Genomic DNA, 23,605 nt, shown 5'->3' on the forward strand with positions numbered 1-23,605 from the left:
ATACTACTCTCTCTCTCTCTCTCTCTCTCTCTCTCTCTCTCTCTCTCTCTCTCTCTCTCTCTCTCTCTCTCTCTCTCTCCTCACCTACCGCAGCAGAACCTCCTCTTATGACATTCTTTTATTTTCCTTCCTAATTTCCAAATATCAGATCTTAATCCTTATGGCCGCTATATCGCCGAGGTCTAATGTAAGACAGATCAGCGAACGTGGCTCGTACATTTCCTTCATCAATATTCATACAGTGATAGAGTAAGAACTTTAGAAACGATGACACTAAAAAAAAGGTAGTTTTTTTTTTTATTTACTCTAGATGAGGAAGGAGAAGGTGTTGCCTTGCTCTGGCCTAAGCCCCATGATGAGATGATAAAGGTTTCACAGACCGAAGCTTGGCAGCGAGCAAGAGGCGGGGATAGCCAATGCTTTCTATGTCCCCCTCATAGCTGAGGTCAGTGTGTGTGTGTGTGTGTCAGAGAGAGAGAGAGAGAGAGAGAGAGAGAGAGAGAGAGAGAGAGAGAGAGAGAGAGAGAGAGAGAGAGAGAGATGAGGCGACATGTGACGCGTCGCGTGGCTCCGGGTTCTCGTTAGGACGCCAACATTTGCGTAGAGACGATGCGTCTTGGTGTCCCCTTGGTGTCCCCCCCCCCCCTCCCCCCACACCGAGGAACCCAAACACGTCCGGTGTCTTGTGCCCTCTCCCCCCCTTCCCCCCTTCCCCCCCCATCTCTCTCTCTCTCTCCCCTCGTCCCTACAGCAGTGGGCGTGGCTTGAGTTGGGCGTGGTTTTGGGTCCCTCCCTGACACCCGCCCACACCCCCGCCAGTGGGCGAAGCCAGACGCCCTGACCCAGTAGCTGTGGCCAACCGTCTAGCCGGAAGTATATATATATATATATATATATATATATATATATATATATATATATATATATATATATATATATATATATATATATATATATATATATGTATGTATGTATGTATGTATGTATGTATATATATATATCATATATGTATTTTTGGCAGCCACTGTTATGGTAATGATCCACAAATACGAAATGAGGCTTTATATGGAGTGTTGCATTGTGTTAGACCCAATGTTTGGCGATCCTGCGTGATGTAAGACTGGCAAGTGTCCTTCTGATCCCTTGAGCACGACGGTACGACCCTTGAGCAAGACGGTATACGATCCTTGAGCACGACGGTATGACCCTTGGCTATGATGGCCTGGCCTCTTTCCTGACCTTCATGTGTCAGGCGAAAAACAAACAAACAAACAAAAAAAAAAATCACAGCTGTTCATACCCAAGGGTTGCAGCCTAGTCGTCCTCAAGGGTCGTACCGTCGTGTTCAAAGGTCGTACTTCTGTGGCCAAGAGTCACATCGTCGTGCTCAAGGGTCGTAACTATAGTGCATAAAAGACATGCATATTCAATGGGTCGTATTGTCGTGCTCAAGAGTCGTACCGTCGTGCTTAAGGGTCGTTCCGTCGTAATCAAGGGTCGTAACGTCGTAATCAAGGGTCGTATACCGTCGTGCTTAAGGGTCCTTCGTAATCAAGGGTCGTAATGTCGTAATCAAGGGTTGTACCGTCGTGCTTAAGGGGTCTATGAAACCAGTTTGAAAACCTTCCATTATCATAACTCTCCACTCATATCAATCATATACATTTTGGTATCATAACTCTGATCAATCATATCAATCATATACATTTTGGTATCATAACTCTAATCATTCATATTAATCATATACATTCTGGCATCATAAGTCTCTGTGATCATTCACATTAATCCAATACAATATTGTCGCATGTACAGTTCTACGTCCAGTATATTGGACCAAATAGACGTAACGTCTGCCATTTCTCGTCCAGGAACTGCAGCTCGTCGGGTGTGTGTGTGTGAGAGAGAGAGAGAGAGAGAGAGAGAGAGAGAGAGAGAGAGAGAGAGAGAGAGAGAGAGAGAGAGAGAGAGAGAGAGAGAGAGAGAGAGAGACGCGTCGTGAACTGCTGGAATAATGTAAGACAACGTATTTCCCAAAGGGGTCGCGTTTCGTTATGTGGGAAAGGAAGAAGGGGGGGGAGAGGTGGGAGGGGAGGGGGGGAGGGATGATGTGATGTGTGGACCGGTTCACAGAGGTGGAGAGAGAGAGAGAGAGAGAGAGAGAGAGAGAGAGAGAGAGAGAGAGAGAGAGAGAGAGAGAGAGAGAGAGAGAGAGAGAGAGAGAGAGAGAGAGAGACTCCGACTCAGGTCGACCGACACACAATAACGAACGAGGAAGACAAAACACGACGGGGGACGACAGACGCAGCAGCAACCACAACAGCGACGACAAGGACGAGAAGCGACGCACACACACACACACAAGACCGGAAACAAGAGAGAATCGTCGTCGAGAAACAAGCGACGGTGGTGGGCGGGTGGTGGGCGGGCGGGTGGGTGGGTGGGTGGTGGTTAGGTGTGTCAAGAAGAACACCCACGCTTTTACCGCCAACCACCACCCACACGGACCGGTATAATACCCCGAACTGAAGGCTATATAGTGTTGCACACACAGACACACACACACACACACACACATACACACACACACACACAGTGGTGTAGCCAGGTTGTATATGTGTGTCGCTTCGCCTAATAATCTCTGTGTTCCACCCCCTCAAGGTCTGTGGCATATACACCAGAACCCGACGTGCAGGGAAGGAATTCACCACCTCGAACCAGTCAACCCTCAGGACCTGAAGCAAGACCGCCCGAGGGGCTCCTTCCCTGAGAGTGAGAGAGAGAGAGAGACAGTGTGTATACACACACACAACACACACACGCGCACAACAACACCCCGCACACACACACACACACCTCCTCCTCCTCCTCCTCCTTCTCTCTGGAAATCAACACAAGGCAGTGTGCCAGGAAAGCGCCACATATGCTAACGGTGTTCCTCCTCCTGCCGTGGACATTTGGCCTCTACCTCTTCCTTCTGTCTGCCCTCTTCCTCTGCCCATTCCCTCCGGCCGCGCCATCTTCGGCGAGGGCGCCGCGTCCACAGGTCGGCCCCGACACCATCGCAGCCATCGTCGCCTCCGCCTCCGCCTCCGCCGCCCGAGACAGATCGGGAGAGGAGGGTGTGCCAAGACCAGCGGACGTCTGACGTGGGGGTAAGTCTAGCCTGGCGAACCTTCCCTTTGCTGCTGCTGCTGCTGCTGCTGCACACACACACACACACACACACACACACACCGCACACCCAACACACACCCACCTTCCTCCTCCTCCTCTCCTCCTCTTCCTCCTCCCTACACGCCCTCACGCCCACGCCTTCCCCCCACCCCAGACAGTCACAGACGACTTCCCTACACCCATAGTCCTCTCTATGTATGCTCTTCTTCTCGTATCTTGTGTTCATCTTCCCTTCTCCCGTGTCTTACATATACCTGTCTTCTCTCCCTTGGTGAGTTCTTTGTGTTTCCTTCTCGTCTCTCCCTTTGATTGCTCTTTATGTCCGTTTATCCTTCACCCTTTCCATATTTCCTTCTGCCTCTTATTTTCTTTCTTGACAATACTCTTTCACCCTCTCTATCTTGCTTTCTGTTACTTATTTCTTCATAGAAATGTCCCTTTACTCTCTTTTCATCTTCCTTTTTCTGCTGTTTATCTCTGTATTATAAATGTTCATTTACCTTTTTGAGCTTACCGTCTCCCATTTACTCTCTCTCTCTCTCTCTCTCTCTCTCTCTCTCTCTCTCTCTCTCTCTCTCTCTCTCTCTCTCTGCTACCTTTGCTTGTTCTGTTCTAGGTTTAGAATTAACCATGTTATCAACAATACCTTTTTTTTCTCATCTAATTCACTTATCATTTGTATTCATGTGTTATGATATACCATGTAAGATGACCCTGTGTATAATCGAATGGAAGTATGATACCCATGTACATTACTATAGCAGTTGGTGTCCATGTACTTTACCATAGCAGTGGGTCCCCATGTACTGTGCTATAGTAGTGGAACACATTGTGCAGTATCATAGCAGTGGGTTCCTCATGTACAGTACTATAACAGTGGGTCCACTGAATCAGCATGTACAATACCATAGCAGTGGGTTCCCATGTACTGTGCTATAGTAGTGGAACACATTGTACAGTATCATAGCAGTGGGTTCCTCATGTACAGTACTATAACAGTGGGTCCACTGAATCAGCATGTACAATACCATAGCAGTGGGTTCCCATGTACAGTATTATAGGAGTGGGTCCAGTGGAACCCCATATACATCACTATAACAGTGGGTGCCCACGTAGGTATGATGATAACGTATAACCTACTATATCATCATATTCAAAATTGTAAGGTCGTGTAATTACTTGACATTACACGTAATGGTAGAGGGTGTCGCAGAGAAAGTATACTCTAAGTATACTCTCTAAGTATACTTTCTAAGTATACTCTAAGTATACTCTCTCTTCCCAAAGTATACTTTCTCTTCCCAATGCACTGTCCTCCAGCAGATAACCTGGTCATAGACCATCAGGTCTTGTGTTATCTGTCCTTCCCAATGTACTTTCCTCCAGCAGATAACCTGGTCATAGACCATCAGGTCTTGTGTTATCTGTCCTTCCCAATGTACTTTCCTCCAGCAGATAACCTGGTCATAGACCATCAGGTCTTGTGTTATCTGTCCTTCCCAATGTACTTTCCTCCAGCAGATAACCTGGTCATAGACCATCAGGTCTTGTGTTATCTGTCCTTCCCATGTACTGTCCTCCAGCAGATAACCTGGTCATAGACCATCAGGTCTTGTGTTATCTGTCCTTCCCATGTACTGTCCTCCAGCAGATAACCTCGTCATAGAACATCAGTTCTTGTGTTATCTGTCCTTCCCAATGTACTGTCCTCCAGCAGATAACCTTGTCATAGACCATCAGGTCTCCTCTGGTGTCTGGCTTTCCCATATCAAGTTTGGCATAAGACTGGCCAAGTTTTTCTCGCTGAACCTGTTTCCCGCTGCTGGGGTTGGGTCATGTGCAATGCTTCCCACATTACATTCGTCATGTATTCCTTTCGTTTCCGATGCTAATGTAGCTATCAATTAGACTGCCAATGAAATGGATGTGTTTTGAATGACGGACGCCATATCTTTTGAACATCTTTCAAAATCAATGAAGCTATTGATCAAAATGTGACGGAAGTTAGAGGCTCATATATTTTTTTTTGGGGTGTCTTAGATTTTGATTTTAGATGACAGTTATTCGTTTTGAAAGAAACTAATTATACTGAAACCTAATTTTACTCCTCAGTATCACCCATAATTGTCTTTATATGGCTGACCAAAATTATATGGTCATGTGACGGGAGAAATGTGTATATGTGTGTGTTTGTAACAAAACATTCCTCTCTGTCTACATGACTTTACCGAAGATTAATTGCTGCAGAAAATGGGAAGCATTTGGCAAAGCTTATAAATCTACAAGTAAAGAGGAAATAATGTGTGTGTGTGTGTGTGTGTGTGTGTGTGTGTGTGTGTGTGTGTGTGTGTGTGTGTGTGTGTGTGTGTGTGTGTGTGTGTGTGTGTGTGTGTGTGTGTGTGTGTGTGTAAAAAGCATGTATACATCCTCATATACACACTTAAACTCAGAGATGCACAAAGATGTTACGTAAACACACACACACACACACACATATATATAGACACACATACACACAAACATATATTTGAAAAGATATACAAGCATCCACACCTATACAAGCAAACACAACAGATACAAAATCACACACAAACAAAAGCACAGACACACGAGCACACATCACACATGCATTGATATACAAAGATAACAATGGAGGGAACACTCAGGTTAGTACATAGAGCACTGAGACAGGCAGACATCTGAGCAGGTCAAGTATGATGAGGAATAGCAATCACAGAAGAACAGACGAGGAGAATTTAGAGTCTTATGGCGGGCGAGAATGATACATACACACGCTCTTAAGAATGTATATAGGTAATGTCCCTCTAACAGCGTGTTAACGTGCACACACGGGTCAGAGGGAGAGATAAGACAATCATCAGCAAATCTTATCTTCACGTATAATGGCATGGAAACTGATAATGAATCAATCCACGACACTCCACTTGGGAAAAGTGACTTGATTATGAGGTAAATGAGAACAGGTTAAGAAAAAAACAGAGACGAAACCAGACACTCAAATGCAGCCACCACAACCATGCAAATTACGCAGAAGAAAAAGAGTTTATATGGGAACCTCTGATGGGAGATGGAGTTCAGTAATCATTATACAAGCCCATGTTGTGGTAGGTTCTGTGAAACTCACTCGGGTACGTTCAATCTACAGAGGGACAGTTCGAGTCGGAAATGCGGTTCAAAAGATATCACAGATCGAATGAGATACTGTGAACAAGACATAGGTAAGACGAGGTCCGAAAATGTCGTTTGAAAGGTGTTGGAGTACAAAGAACGAGTGTAGCAGGATGAGAAAGGGTGAACAAAGCGAAACTATGAGACGAATATAGGATGGACAAGTCAGGAGAAAACCCAATAGCTTTTACATACACTCGTCAGAAGTCGACTGCCAGTTCAAGAACAACTAATTATACTAAGGGATTCACGAGAGGAGAGGTGTGGATGATAATGTGAGGGACAGCGAAAGAGAGAGAGAGAGGCGTTGTGATTGAGGTTAGATATGCAAAGAGCTGTATCACGGGTTCCAAATGGTCTTCGGAGTGGAAGACACACCATCGTCCCAACAACACTCCTGGGAAAGTCTTGGAACATCGAGAACAGAAGGAGGCAGAATACTAAAAGGCCTTGACCTATATAAAGCTCACGGTTCTGATGAAATTCCTTCCCAGGTGCTGATGAAGAGGGAGGATAACCCCTGACAAGCCGAGCGAAACGTTGCGCAAGACGTCGCTGAAGGAGGAAGAGGAGGGCGAAGAAGTGCGCCAAGGTAGTGAAAGAGGGTAGATGTCACACCTATTTATAAGGACTGGGAGACCTCAAGCTTAGACCAAGGAGGGGAAGAGACTCTGCGCCATAACAAAGAGAGAGGAACGGGAGCTTGAGCTAATAATGACCTGTCTATCTGTCATGTGTGGTCTGCAGGACGCTGGAAAGGGGATAACGAGAGAGAGAGAGACAGCAAAATAAATGACTACTTGCCGAGAAGGAAACTGCCTAAACAACAGAAAACGAGGATTTACGGAAAACTGGGTCAGGTGTAACAAACGTCGCAAACTTCTACGAGAGAGTGTGCTCAGTTTCTGACGAGAGAGAGTGATGATGGAGGGATTGGCTCTATTTGGACTGGCAGAAAGCGTTTGACACTGTCCCGTCATAGAAGGTCGGTAAAGCTAGATTACCTCTGGATTACCTCTAAGGGTCATGGCTCATCTTGATCCACGTAAATGAGTTGCCAAGAGAATCGAACTCATACCAGAATCTGTTAGCTGATGATGCCGAAGTCATGATGGTAAAGCAGAGTGTAAAGAGGATTGCACCAACTTGCAAGGGGACTTCGACAGACTCCAAATTGGTCTGATATACGATTGAAGAAATCTAAAACCGTAACGTGAAAATAGTGGATCAATGGACTGAAGTGAATTATGAAAACGGTGTATACCGACAGCATAGAGAAATCTAAAGATTCGTATGATAGACAAAAGTTCAGGAGGTGGGATGGGTTGGGGAGACCCATACCGAGTATAGTAACCTCCCTCTTCCTCTCTCTATAGAACGAGTAGGTAATTACAAATAGGTAAATACACACACACACACACACACACACACACACACACACACACACGTGGAAAACAAATGTGGATCGGCGGGTAAATAGCCAGACAGACATACGGACGGAGACACCACGAGAATAATCAACTATTGGCTGCGCGCATCTGGTCACAATGATCAGCCAAACCCGTGCCAGACCTCAGGAGACGAGCAACTCTCTCTCTCTCTCTCTCTCTCTCTCTCTCTCTCTCTCTCTCTCTCTCTCTCTCTCTCTCTCTCTCTCTCTCTCTCAGTTCTCCCTATCCGTCGTCAAAGGCCGTTCAGTTAACACACACCCCTTCCACCCCCACCCCCCCAACCCCCCTTGAGAAGTGTGGTCAATACACAGAATAGCGTCTTAAGAGGCCCTTCCTCCTGTGCTCCACAGCGCCGTCGGATGCATAGGTCATACTAGGTATCAGGTCAGAGTAGATCTGATTACTCCAACACACTCTATAGACGCCAGAGATCCATTACCTAAGCTCACAAATAGGTGGAACTACAATGACCTAATATATATATATATATATATATTGAAGAATGTGTGGAAGTCGAGGACATTATCTCGGAAAGCAGAAATGGGTATGTTTGAAGGAATAGTGGTTCCAACAATGTTGTATGGTTGCGAGGCGTGGGCTATGGATAGAGTGGTGCGCAGGAGGATGGATGTGCTGGAAATGAGATGTTTGAGGACAATGTGTGGTGTGAGGTGGTTTGATCGAGTAAGTAACGTAAGGGTAAGAGAGATGTGTGGAAATAAAAAGAGCGTGGTTGAGAGAGCAGAAGAGGGTGTTTTGAAATGGTTTGGGCACATGGAGAGAATGAGTGAGGAAAGATTGACCAAGAGGATATATGTGTCGGAGGTGGAGGGAACGAGGAGAAGAAGGAGACCAAATTGGAGGTGGAAAGATGGAGTGAAAAAGATTTTGTGTGATCGGGGCCTGAACATGCAGGAGGGTGAAAGGAGGGCAAGGAATAGAGTGAATTGGAGCGATGTGGTATACCGGGGTTGACGTGCTGTCAGTGGATTGAATCAGGGCATGTGAAGCGTCTGGGGTAAACCATGGAAAGCTGTGTAGGTATGTATATTTGCGTGTGTGGACGTATGTATATACATGTGTATGGGGGCGGGTTGGGCCATTTCTTTCGTCTGTTTCCTTGCGCTACCTCGCAAACGCGGGAGACAGCGACAAAGCAAAAAAAAAAAAAAAAAAAAAATATATATATATATATATATATATATATATATATATATATATATATATATATATATATATATATATATATATATATATAGATAGATAGATAGATAGATAGACATACAGATAGATAGATATAGATATAAACGTCACAGATCCATAGTTTAAGTTGGGAAACAGGTGAAAGTAGAATCAGCCACTCATTTAAATATGTAAAATAGGAACGTAAGAAGCAAGTAATATGGTCTACAAATATCCAAATCATAAGGTAATGCAGTCGTGTTTATATGGATGTATTTCGACACTGAATACAAATGTTTGTCTATGTATGACTCATGGTTATGTAAGCTCTTGTATACATCAATCAGGAAAGTGTATGGCTGTCTACCCATTGATGAATTAGCTTACATAACGTATCGCTATTGTGTATTGGTTATACCGTCTATTTACCAACGATGTGTATTGAACGTTGGAATATAACATCACACATATTTGAGAGTGACGTAAGCGACTGTCTTCAGGACCTGGTGCATACCAAACATATATTGTGCGCGGTAATTCATTCACTGTTCTATACGGGCAACACTGGAATGGTGCACTACAGTAACGCGTTGTGTAACAACGAAAGATGAAGGCAAGATTAGCATAGTGTGAGGGGAACAGATGTGTAAAGTGAGGGGAATAGGTGTGTAGTGTGAGGGGAACAGGTGTGTAGTGTGAGGGGAACAGGTGTACAGTGTGAGGGGAACAGGTGTGTAGTGTGAGGGGAACATATCTGCCACTGTGAGGGGAACAGATCTTCTCGTGTGAGGGGAACGGGTCTGCCACTTTGAGAGGAACAGATACAAAATGTCAGAATTCCTTTCTTGAAGGTTGAGGGTAAGACTTTCGAGATGTGACATTTTTCCCCCTTTTCTGTGGCACCACATATTGACCACAGAGCTGTGATAAAGACAGCATAGACATGAGGACACTTAGATGAAATTCCTGACAATACAAAAGTGAAGGAGGTGGAAGTCAGTACAAACAGAAGGTAATAAACATGATGAAAACATTCCTCGGCTGTCTGGGGTAGACACAGACGATCCCCCCAGCCCCCCTTGGTTAGATTGGTAGGTTTGGGGAGGCGCGAGATATTCAGGAAGATTTAGAGTCCTAAATAATGGAAGGGAGGTGGGCGGGTCGTCCTCCTCCTTCCTACACTACACCCCGACCAGGGGCCTTCCCTCACTCTCCTTCTCTCGGGGTTGAGGTGAGGGCGGTGGGCGGTGGGGCGATACCACACCTCATACAACCTAGTCCTCCCTTTCATCTTTCTGTACCAATGGCAAATTTCTGTCTATTCTAGCCTGTCTGTCTGTCTGTCTGTCTGTGAGCATAACTCTTGTCTCTCTTCTTCTGTCGGTCCATTCATTTTTCTGGGTTTATTTTCCGATGTCTGTCCATAATCTCCTGAGGTTTTAGTGTTGTTTTCATCCACAAACTTCTGTCCCTTTGATCTGTCTGTTTCTGTTAAACGCCTCTGTCCTTTGTTCCATTTGTTCTCTAACTCCTCTGTCGTTTGTTCAATAACTCCTCTGCCCTTTGTTCTATTTGTTCACTATATATATACATATATATATATATATATATATATATATATATATATATATATATATATATATATATATATATATATATATATATATATATATATATATATATATATATATATATATATATATATATATATATATATTTCCTGTGAGTCCACGGGGAAAATGAAACACGATAAGTTCCCAAGTGCACTTTCGTGTAATAATCACATCATCAGAGGAGACACAAGAGAGAAATATAACAGTCAGTTATATTCTCTCTTGTGTCTCCCCTGATTATGTGCTTATTATACGAAAGTGCACTTGGGAACTAATAGTGTTTCATATATATATATATATATATATATATATATATATATATATATATATATATATATATATATATATATATATATATATATAAGTAATTGAGGGTGATTATGATACGAATGTCCACTCGCCGTCCTCTGAGTTGATTAAGAGAACCTACTATCTTTATACCCTATGATTACCTCGTAATGACAATGTGGCACACAGTGAACCCCTTTATCCACGACCCGGTATCCTGTACAGTTACGCACTCTTATCTTTCACAGTTATCATGTGATCACTTCTGCAGTTGTTCCTTAAAGCGGCGGCAGATGATAACAGTAGGAAGAGGTGCCACACACACACACACACACACACACACACACACACACACACACGCCAAATAGCAGACAATGTATGCATAATTTATGATGATACATTAACATATTCATAATGTATGCAAATACTCAACGAAGAGGAAAACAGTTATACACTGCATTGAATGGCATGTCTAATACACGACCAGAGAGAAGTGCAAAATTTTTTCATTAGTAGCAATAAAACCCTTGTCAACAATATAACAAATACTCTCCCAAACAAAAACAAAAAAAGTAACGTACCTAACCAAGGGAGCAACATAGTATATAATGTAAAACAAACACAGTTCCTCGTATACCTTATGACCACTAAGCACGATCCATTTGCCAGAAGACAAAATTGTTGTGGAATAGGAAGATAATACGTTCGTCAATACTCGAGGAAATGCACGATAGTCTTTTAAGATATAGCATGTATACCGAGCCGTATGTGTGATAACCTCCCATGGGGTATAGTACATATCAAAAAAGCAGATTATGTATTCATCAATGTTTAGAAACGTACGATATTCCTCAAACCATATACTAATGTACCTTGTGTCATCTATTTCTATCTATCTATCTATCTATCTATCTATCTATCTATCTATCTATATATATATATATATATATATATATATATATATATATATATATATATATATATATATATATACATATATATATATATATATATATATATATATATATATATATATATATATATATATATATATATATATATATATATATATATAGACAGAATAACGAAAACAGTACGATATTTTCCCAAGCATTTACTGTCCAGTATACCGTCCACATGTACGATAACGCACCAATACGTACGATACTTTAGCAACAGCGAGCAAAGGGGGCAGGAACTCCGGCAACGTCGTGATACCGCTTAGCGGAACCGGAGTACGAAGACGTGGCAGCGCCGCGCTCATTGTCATGGTGTTGGGCTATTTCCGAGAGACAGACTGGACGCCCTACCACCACCACTACCACCACACCACCACCACAACCACACACAGCAGGTGAGGTGGTGGTGGTAGTAATGGTTCCTGGCTCTGGTGGCCCAAGATCTCATTGGTCGCGAGTCGCTTCTGAGCATTTTACACCATTTTTCTTTTCTGACTTCCCCTTTCTCTCTCTCTCTGCCTTCCCCCTTCGCTTCTCTGACTTCGTCTGCTTTTAGTGGCTATTCTACAAAGAGAATCTGCCGTTACCTTCCTTTTTCTATGCCATAAACTAACCATATACCTGAAAATATGGAGGGGACACACGACTGAAATAATCTACCTTAACACATACTCAATTTTGGTTCACATCTACCTCTTTTATGAGAGTTCAAAAAACATCTAAGTTTTCCCCATTATCTTCAATATAGACACCAAATGTTTACAAAACAATTGTCATTTACAGGAAATGAAAAAGATATAACACCTCGACACATATATGTTTTGAAGACAACTATTTTTCTTTTCTTTTTACATAAAACAGGAACCAAATTTGACACCTCTTCAGTCAGTAGAGTATAAACACGAACAAACCACAAAATTGCCTTGTAAGGCTCGATATAATCCACTGCCACTAACAGTAGGGCTCATTATCATCTACTGCCACTAACAGCAAGGCTCAATATCATCTACTGCCACTAACAGAAGGCTCAATATCATCTACTGCCACTAACAGAAGGCTCAATACAATCTACTGCCACTAACAGGAAGGCTCAATGTAATCTACCGCCACTAGCAGGCTCTACCAGCGTGGGGGGACGAAGAGCATGACCTTGGGGGTAACCTATCAATAGGTGTGTAAATATTGTGATCACACATACGTAGGTCTTCAACCAAGACCTCATCCAAGGGGAGAAAGATCCTATCACTCTGCTCTATATCTGCACCTGCTCTAATCTCTCTCTCTCTCTCTCTCTCTCTCTCTCTCTCTCTCTCTCTCTCTCTCTCTCTCTCTCTCTCTCTCTCCCTCTCATGCTTTCGTCTTCCAGAACTCGCCCAGGATCTTGTAAGCCATCTGTTTATCCTGCCCAGTAATGCACCATCTAGCTATTACAGAGCATCTCTTCTCTCTCTCTCTCTCTCTCTCTCTCTCTCTCTCTCTCTCTCTCTCTCTCTCTCTCTCTCTCTCTCTCTCTCTGTGTCTCTCCTTCAAAAAATATAGTCGACAGTGATACAAGCGGTGATAAACAGCTATTCACGACGAAGACTTCTAAGGCCCAGAGCATGTTGTTCGTTGCTTGGTGGTGTGGGGTGGTGGTGTGGGGTGGTGGTGTGGGGTGAGGAGGAGGGAGGGAGGGGTTAGTTAGTTAGGAGGAATGGTAAATGATAAAGAAAGGGAACTTTCTTTTCTCTAATCTCTGGCTATTTGCAGGGCCAGTAAGGCCAATGGGAGAGGGAGAGGTTGGTAGGTTGGTTGGTAGGTTCACAAACGGTGTCAGAGAATCTTTGTCAAAGGCGGGGGGATTGTGGGAGGGAGAGGACATAGTCTGCATAGCATCTGCTATATAACGGAAAAGTTGGCCACCACGCTTCCCGTTTTTTGTTGAGGGGAATCTCCTCTGTTTCCCCTATGGCGGTTTTGTTGTTGAAGATTGTGGGTTATTAGCAGCTGTGGCACGCAAGTATAAACACAAACAGTCTAGGAAATATTTAGCGGTGCAGGAAAGGGAAGGCCACAGCATAATGGTACAGGCGGATGGCTATGCAAATACGAGAGAGAGAGAGAGAGAGAGAGAGAGAGAGAGAGAGAGAGAGAGAGAGAGAGAGAGAGAGAGAGAGAGAGAGAGAGAGAGAGAGAGAGAGAGAGGCATCCTTTTAGCAAGTAACGGAGATAATAGTCCATAAAAGTTTGCAGATGCGGAGGGGACACACATACAAAAAAAAAAAAGATTTTTTTTAAGGAAGGTGCAACCGAAGTATGAGGACGACTCTTACGTGTTTAAAACACCCACCGAATTACCTCCCATTGCTTTCGGCCCACACGTGTATGTCACAGGACCTCAGGTCTTTCGTGTGGAAGACGGTCAGAAGAAGGTGTGTGTGGGGGGGAGGGGGCCCTAAGCCACACATCATCTAGCGCAAGACGTAAAAGTGACTCTCTGGGGGTATCATATAATCTGTTCTCTCGGTCTTTGATTCTCTGTGGGGTATCATATATTCTGCTCTTATGGTCTTGACCCTCTGGGGGTGTTATATAGTCTGTTTTCACGGTCTTGACTCTCTGGGGGTATCATATATTCTGCTCTTATGGTCTTGACCCTCCGGGGGTATTATATAGTCTGTTCTCTCGGTCTCTGACTCTCTGGGGGTATTATATATTCTGCTCATACGGTCTTGACTCTCTGGGGGTATTTCATTGTCTGTTTTCACGGTCTTGCGTCTCTGGGGGTATCATATAACCTGTTGTCACTTTCCTCTTATCATTACGTAAAGAGTGGTACTGCTTTTCCTCTATATTGTCTGAACTACATAGTGCCATTCTGGATATGTACATATATCTATACTTGTAAACACCTCACAGATACGCATACATCCGTAAAACATTGCAGATGTTTGATTGACTTTCCACCTCAGCGAGGTAGCGTCAGGAGCAACGAACAATGGCCTAATTTGCATCAGTCCACACTCTAGCTGACGTGTGTAATGCAGGGGCCGCAGAAGAGAGTCATATGATTACAATACGGGATCTGACGACCGGGTTCATTCGCTCATATCAGATCTCTCGCTGTTATGTATCATGAACCGAAACCAAAGCATTTAATTCACAACCAGTTCCCTATAAACCCTTCTGTAGTTTCCTTACGTCATATGCCCTGGTTCAGTCCACTGACAGCACGTCGCCCCCTGTATACCACATCGGTTCAATTCACTCTATCCCGTGAACTCCTAACTCCCTCCTGCATGTTCAAACCCCGATATCTCAAAGCATCTTTTACTCCATCCTTCTACCTCCTCGATTTTTTTCCCCATTTTTCCTCTTTCCCTCCAACTTCCGAGATGTATATCCTGTAAGTCGTCATTTCCATACAACCAGACCATTCTACTACACACCATTCACCTCTCTCATACATACTCCCCTCACTGCCACACCCATCTCTCACCCCTATCATTTCGTATCGGATCGCCCCTCCTCACCCCACACATTCTGTCCTCACACGTACATTCACCGCTTTCGGTACGTTATGATCTGGTGCCCCACGTCTTGCCTCCATACATCACCGTCGGGACTCCTGTGCCGTTAAACATACCCATGTTTACCCTCACAGGCAGTGACCTCCCCCCCCCTCTCTCTCTCTTCTTTTTTGCACAGTCCTCAGTGTACCCAGAACCTTACCCTCTTTACCCACCTTTCGCCCTCCTTCACCTCCATTTTGCTGACATATGCAGAGGGAACAAAGTCTCGTCTAGGAGTCTATAACTTCCCTGCCTCCGACTGTAGCGCAGTGGGTAAGACGCGTAAGAAGTGAGAGAAAACGAGAGAGAGAGAGAGAGACGAGAACAGATTGACAGCCTTTAGCCGTTGCCGAAACCACAAAAGAGGCTCCGTTATCTTAAGACCCTCCCGCTGAAACGCTAACGAATCCATCTTAATCTCTCGTCTTTAATCGGGAAAGAAAAATATTTTTCTTACCCAACACCTAGACACACCCAAGAGAGAGAGAGAGAAAAAAAAAGTTATCTTAACTCAGTAAGCCATATTAAGTAATATAAACTGGTGGGCGGTGCCAAAAGTCCGCGTGCCGAAGATGGACCAAAATAAGGGGGGAGATGGGGTGCCTGATCCGTGTGAGGGTGTGAGGAGATTTTAGTACCTGAAATTTCACACATGAATCTGGAGACCTTAGTAAACAACTCGAAGGCGATGGAAGTCTGGGAGCGGTGTCAATGTTGATGTTGTGCGATTGTATCTCAGAAAAATATCTGTTTTCTTGAATCTATTGATTATCGTCGATGTTAACTCCAATTAGAAGCTTTTGAGATTAGTTCTTATGTAACCATTTTGGTGTTTGATTTTGGGAGTCGTGTGTTTATGGACGCTCCTGTCTCTTTGGAGTTGTTTGTATCTGGGGGACTGGCTGATTAAAGGCCCTGTCTCTTGGAATGTTCATCTCTGGGGTTTGTTTGTATCTGGGATGAGTCTGAGTACGGGGTAGTTTGTGTCTGGGGTCGCATTCGCCAAGGGTGTTGTTATCTGCAGGTGTCGACTGTGAGAACTGTAACTCCTTGGAAGAGATGGAGGAAAAGATAAAAACCTTCCTACTTTTTCATATGATGAGAAAAAATACTTGCGAATATATAGTTTCACTTACAGAGAAGGAGATACTTATACAAGTACCACTCCTACTACTATTACTACTACTACTACTACGACTACTACTACTACTACAACTACTACTACTATTACTTCATCTACTTTATTCTTCTTCTCCTTCACACACACACACACACACACACACAGCTTCCAGGTGCAGTTGATTTCATAAACCGGAAATTATTATTATCATTATTATCACTATTATCATTATTATTATTTTTATCATTATTATCATTTTCGAATCATTACTATCATCATGAACATTACCATTACCAATATTCTTAAAACACAGCGAGTTAGAAATACACAGTCGTACACTACTCTTCAACACGCGTGTTAGTGATGCCAGTTTATCTCGTTCTAAACTGATCTGACAATGTAAATATACAGTTTCGTCTGTGTCACATCCGTGATAAGGTGTGGTCGCTGTGTAATGTGACACAGACACAGATAAGTGCGTGGGGTCTCTCTCTGATGTGATATAGACACTGATCAAGGAGAAGCTGTGTCGTTGACAATTTTTCAAATACTGGTTTTTGTTGTTGATAGTTCGAACTTATCATAGTTCTATGTAGACACTTAAGGTTTACCAAGATGGTGTCCTGGTCTGTTCATCGATAGGGTACCCAATGCTGGCTGCTGGGTCAAACAGACTGATGCAACACAAGTGGTACTGCAAGAAATCGGGCCATTCTCATACCTGAATCTTATGCATCAGAATCAATGACTGATTTTCCCTTGAGAGATGAAGGAAACATATATATATATATATATATATATATATATATATATATATATATATATATATATATATATATATATATATATATAGTCAAATGTGTGTGTGTGTGGGAGGGAGGGAGTAGTAGATTGTCAGATGGTACTAACGGTAAGGTCCCCCAAGTCTCGTATGACCCTGAAATAGCATATGACGTCGTCTTTCGACCCAATCCGTAGCCAAGAATATCTCCGTGTGTGGCGTCGACAGTATTTCTTACTGCTCTCTCTCTCTCTCTCTCTCTCTCTCTCTCTCTAATTGTCGACCTCGATCAAAGACATATATATATATATCTATCTTCTATTGGTATTTTCGCGTGCATAATTCCACGTCTAAAAACGAGGGGAAAGAGAGAGAGAGAGAGAGAGAGAGAGAGAGAGAGAGAGAGAGAGAGAGAGAGAGAGAGAGAGAGAGAGAGAGAGAGAGAGAGAGAGAGGTTTGCATCGCCGATGGGCCCTAAATGGTTGTCTTCTTGTATACATATATTACCAAGGTTTGCTCCGTGTGTGTGTGTGTGTGTGTGTGTGTCTGGAGGTGGGGGGGGGGGGAGGGAGAGGAAGTGTGAGGCTTTATATTTAGGATGTGACCTTCAGCGGTGGTGTTGCCGTGTTGCGGGGGTGGATGACTTGGGAGAGAGAGAGAGAGAGAGAGAGAGAGAGAGAGAGAGAGAGAGAGAGAGAGAGAGAGAGAGAGAGAGAGAGACTCTTTCTTTCAAGTACTAATGTCAGGCCATCAAAGGAATACGGTAAAATGTTTCGTCCCACCTTTCATCTTTCATCTTTTATCTTTTTTCTTCTTTTTGCCTTTGACAGAAAGCGTTTCTGATATGGAATTAAATGGAGAGAAAACATATAATATATATATAGGGAGAGAGAGAAAGATGAGATGAGGGAGGGAGAGAAAATACAGAGAAGAAAGAGAGAAATTGGGAATAAAAGTTAGAGAGAGAGAGAGAGAGAGAGAGAGAGAGAGAGAGAGAGAGAGAGAGAGAGAGAGAGAGAGAGAGAGAGCTAGATCTAACCTACAACCTTCACAGTCGTGGACCAATCAAATACGCCAGAGCGGACGAAAAGAGAATTATAATAGCCCCCCCCCCGCATATTCCCCCCCTCCCTCCATTTATAGTCTTCACGCATGTGCCTGGTCTGTACTTGGCGTAGGCCATTTGCCACATCAACAACCACATCTCAGGTACTAATTCAAATAAAATGAAAAAAAAAAGAAGCGTTACTGACCGTTACTGGATTTTTGAAACGACCGTTACTGGTAGGTCTCCAAGATGGCCGCCTTTTGTTTTGCTGTAAGAACCCAGGACGATACACGTATATTTGGATTTTCATTTTCTCTCCTTTTTTTTCGACGTCCTCTTGCCTTTGGAAGGGACCAAAGACAAAAGGGATATGAAATATGATGAAATATTTTGACCTCCATGAGTCAACTAGCGCCAGAGAAGATACTGGATATAGAAAATGCATTTGTCTTTTTTTACTTACATCATTTGAACGATATAATTAACTCATAAGTGAATTTTCTTCACGCCTTCTTCAGCAGAGACATCAATGGCACTCCTCGAACATTTTCTTTACACTTTCTACTCATTTTCTTTAGCAAAAGAGAACTTAACACTCTTATGGCTAAAATTAGGACTGTAACTTTTCGAAAACAGGGAAGCAGGTTGGTATACAGATGTCAATATGGCCGCCATGGTCGACTTCTGGACAATGAGTCAATATAGTGAAAGCCAGTATTCCGGGGCTCGAACGAGGTGTTAGAAAACGTCATATGGTCAATGAGGTTTTCGAGCAGGTGTTTTCAATATGCCAGGCAACCACTTGTGTCAGTGCCTTCAGTAGGGTTACGAGGAGAGAAATGGCAGAGGGAAGGTGGATTAGATGGTGTTAAAAAGATAGGATGATAGGATAAAGATAGAACTGAATATACATATATATAGGATTTAATGGAGGAGGAGGAGGAGGATGAAAAAATGACGACTTATATAAAGAAGGGGAAAAATAGATAGGAAGAAACAAGGATAAAGACAAAAAGAAAAGAAGAAAAAAAGAATAAGGACTATTTTTCTCTCATTTGTTCGCCGTTTCCCGCGTTAGTAAGGTAGTACCGGAACAGACAAAGAAATGGTCTCATTCACTCACATCCACTTCCTAACTGTCATGCATAATGCATCAAAACCAGGCCCTCCAACACATCCTTTTGTCGTCTCCCCTGATCACTTAGTGTGTCGTGGTTCAGCCCATCGACAGCACGTCGTCCCCCATATATCACATCGCTCCAACTGGCTTTATCACACCCACGCCTCATACCTTTCTCTCGGCACTCCCCTCACCCCTTTTTTCTACTTATTCCCTCCATCTCCCATTCACACACTATATCTGTAAATGTAGAATAGGATTTGAATGAACTATATACAAAGTAAATGATAGATATGAGAAAGACTATAGATAGAGACACATTAATGAAGATAGAATTATGTAGATTCGTATATATAACGGAGTGTCCTAAAAAGAAAAATAGGAAATGTGTTTAGAAAGGCATCATTAGTTCTATAGAATTCAATGTGCCTTAGGACTCTGCTAGAATGTAAAACAAAAAAGAGAAAAAGTAAGACGGAGAGAGAATGCACAAGGAGGAAAGTGAACGTATAGAAATGAACAGGAACGAATGAGAATGGAGAAGAACATATGAGAATACCCAAGAGAAAATGAGAATGCACAATAAGGATTAAGAAGGTAAATACAAAGAAACAAAATACATAAGAATTAACACAATATCTAATCTATCTTTATCCAGGATACTTCACTTCCTCACATGTTTGTAATGCGTGAAAACTAGAATGTGTAAAAAGAATGTTTGGGGAAGACTTGAGAATCCTTGATGGTTCTAGGAGAAGATATATTTCAAACTACTGATCCGTCCATATCCCACACACACACACACACACACACACAACACACACAACACACACACACACCCTATCTTCCTTTCAGTCATTACTAAATATACCAGAATGTATAAAGAATGATTGGAATATCTAAGAGACTGTTCACTAGTCTGAGTTTCAAGATTAAAGGTTAGATGCATGTTATACCAACTCCCAAACACACAGAAGATACTTGGAGTGATTGTGTAACGTTAATGGTATCACGACCCTGATTTATAAAGCATCACTTCCCCGCCCCGCCTCATCTAACCTTAAAAAGAACTGTTCATAATTCCAGCTTGTGTTTCTAGATTATGCCGTAGTTGTGCATTACCTCATGTCTATGAATAGAGTGGGGTCGCAACGCTTACACTTATATATTTTCTGGGATACATAAGTGGGAAGTGCCCCCTCTCTCTCTCTCTCTCTCTCTCTCTCTCTCTCTCTCTCTCTCTCTCTCTCTCTCTCTCTCTCTCTCTCTCATAAGGAGAAATCCCAGCCAAGTGCTGGTATTTTGGGAGGCAAACAGACATGGCCTTGTCTGTGCGTGCGTGTGCGTGCGTGCGTGCGTGCGTGCGTGTGTGTGTGTGTGTGTGTGTGTGTGTGTGTGTGTGTGTGTGTGTGTGTGTGTGTGTGTGTGTGCGTGTGTGTGTGTGTGTGTGTGTGTGTGTGTGTGTGTGTGTGCACAATAAAGTATTACAGAGAAATAAAGAGAGAAAGAGTCCTTACAAACGAGTACTTAATGGTAAGATTTTTTTTGGCCAAAAAGCGTGTTGAGGGGGGGGGGAGCGAGTACTGCTCACCGCAGAGTCGTGTTGTGAGGTTACATGTTAGTGGGGGAGGGGGAGGAGAGTGTGGGTGGGTGGGTGGGAGGTGGGTGAAATTCGTGTGTTATTGACCTGAAGGCCAGCAGCCCACGTGTGGGTGGGTGAGTGGGTGGGTGAGTGGGTGGGTGGGTGGGTGGGGCGGCTGTTGATGCTGTGGCGGTGAGGGAGGGAGGGAGGGAGGGAGGGAGGGAGGGGAAACAGAACGCACCACAAACAACCCTTGGGGGACGAAGGAGGTGGTGATACTCGACAGCCACTGAAGTGTTGGCTCCCTGCTCTCGACTACGTGGGTTGTGTGGGTAGTACCAGTGATGGTGGTTACAGACCTAACCACCTCCTCCCATTGGTCGACGTCTGCCAGGCCAACACCTACTATACCTGGGAGAGAGAGAGAGAGAGAGAGAGAGAGAGAGAGAGAGAGAGAGAGAGAGAGAGAGAGAGAGAGAGAGAGAGAGAGATTGGTCTTCCCAGCTACCTACCCAGCTCATAGCGACCCCACCCCCAGCAGATGCCCCAAATCACACACACGCACACGTACACGTATACACCTCACGACTTAACTACCTGACCCTCTCCTTCCCTTAAGCAATCACCAGCTTGTGAGCCAACCATCAGGGATGTTTTCGTGGCGGGCGGGCGGGCTAACGACCCCTGACCCCTCGTCATCACCGACCACCACGGTGAATAACGCGCGTGACCTGGCTACCTACATCTCGCCCTCACTATAGTCTCATGACGCTCTGTCCCAACACTCTTTTTTTTTATAGTTTATAGTTATATATAGTCTATAGTTTATAGTTTTATATAGTTTATAGTTATATATAGTTTAGAGTTACGCATAGTTTCGTTCTAGTTTACAGTTCTATATAGTTTTATAATGGTTTATGTTATGTGGGTCTTAACTGCTCAAACGTTCGTGGAGTTGGCAAACAATGTATCACTGTCTAGCGCACGTGGTTCGCGCAGGTGCTAACGAGTGCTGACGCCCCTCGAATTAAAAAAGAGAAAAAAAAAAGAAAGACTGTCTATCACACCTCACTCTTTTGATATGGACTGTCTATCGCAGCTCACTCCCTAGATACAGACTATCTATCGCAGCTCACTCTTGCAGTCGACATAGACGACCACACCTTTAGCGTAAGCGATGGGAGACCTTCGGAAAACTTGACCTCAGCTTCCTGACAACCATTTCACCCAACGATCATTTTGCCTGACGACCATTTTACCTGACGACCATTCTACCTGACGACCATTCTACCTGACGACCCTATTACCTGACGACCCTATTACCTGGCGAACCATTTCACTTGGACGAGTGTTCTGCCTGACGCCCCACCTTCGAATGCAGATTTCATCATCAGCGAACAGCAGTTTCGTCCTCCTCCTCACCGTGGCAACAGTGGCTTATAATGCATTATTCTATATACGATTTATTCACTACCTGTAGCTAAGGGCTTCTCCTCTCCACCTGATGAAAACCCGTGGAAGAACCGCCCCTACGGTCACTCAGCCACAAGGCTCAATATTATGTACTCACGATAGCCATTTTTACAAGATGAAACGCGATATAAATAGACCGTCTGGCCAGGAGACATAACTCCATCTCTCCCCTCCTCCTCCTCCCCTCTCCTCTCCCCCTCCCTAACCAACCCCCACACATCTCCTCCCCCCCACCTCCCCCCACCACTTCCCCCTTACTCCCTCTCCTGCCGACCCCCCCCCCCCCCCACCTACCAGGGCGGGTCAGTGCACCTCACTGGTTGAAAGCACTGACACAGCGGACACAGGTGGCTCCCAAAGCAGCCCTCAGACTTTTGATGATGTATGTGCCTCATGACGTCAAAGGCACAAAGAAGGAAGCGCGAACACAAACATTTGCGTGTGTGTGTGTGTGTGTGTGTGTGTGTGTGTGTGTGTGATTTCTCGTGCTTAGATGGGCGAGGTGTGGCTGAGATCGTAGGCGTAGAGACTGATGTGTGTGTGTGTGTGTGTGTGTGTGTTAGGCCGGCGTCTTAAGTAAAGTAGGTTGGTGACTGGCTAGGTTAGGTTGGTAACTGGCTAGGTTGGTTTGTGGCTAGGTTGGGTTGGTGTCTGGCTAGGTTTGGGTTGGTTTGTGGCTAGGTTAGGGCTCGTGATTGGCTAGTTTGGGTTAGTGTCTGGTTAGCTTGGGCTGGTGTTTGGCCACATTAGCTTGATGTTTGGCTACGTTGGGTTAGCGACTAGCTAGGCTCGGAAAATGCTTGGGTAGGGTGGGCTAGTGTTTGGCTTGGCTAGGCTATGTTAGCTAGGATACTGTTAAAAGGTATTCGGTAGGAAAGCAAACTAGAAAAAAAAAATGTAAAAAGGAAAATATTCAATCGAAAACTGATTACCATATCTTCGAATAACATCCCAACACACTTTCTAAATCATGTGGCAAATCTTTCCTGATCGGTTGGAAAAAGATGCATGCCATGTATACACACACACACACACACACATGTATACATATGTATGACGTGTTTTGAATTTCAT

The 23,605-nt window shown here is 43.9% G+C and overlaps 1 protein-coding gene across 6 annotated transcripts in view; it reads left to right on the plus strand.

Moving 5' to 3' along the window:
- LOC139759931 (uncharacterized) overlaps positions 1-23,605 on the plus strand; it is a 118,505-nt gene that overhangs the window by 18,932 nt on the left and 75,968 nt on the right. For 5 of the 6 annotated variants that reach the window (XM_071682571.1, XM_071682569.1, XM_071682568.1 and 2 more), the window contains exon 2: positions 2,659-3,152. The exons of the other annotated variant lie outside the window; for it this stretch is intronic. The gene's annotated coding sequence lies outside the window, so the exon portion shown is untranslated. The remainder of the gene's footprint in view (positions 1-2,658; positions 3,153-23,605) is intronic. 6 annotated transcript variants of the gene reach the window in all.

Source organism: Panulirus ornatus, chromosome 34, assembly GCF_036320965.1.
Source record: "Panulirus ornatus isolate Po-2019 chromosome 34, ASM3632096v1, whole genome shotgun sequence".
Lineage (NCBI taxonomy): Eukaryota > Metazoa > Arthropoda > Malacostraca > Decapoda > Palinuridae > Panulirus > Panulirus ornatus.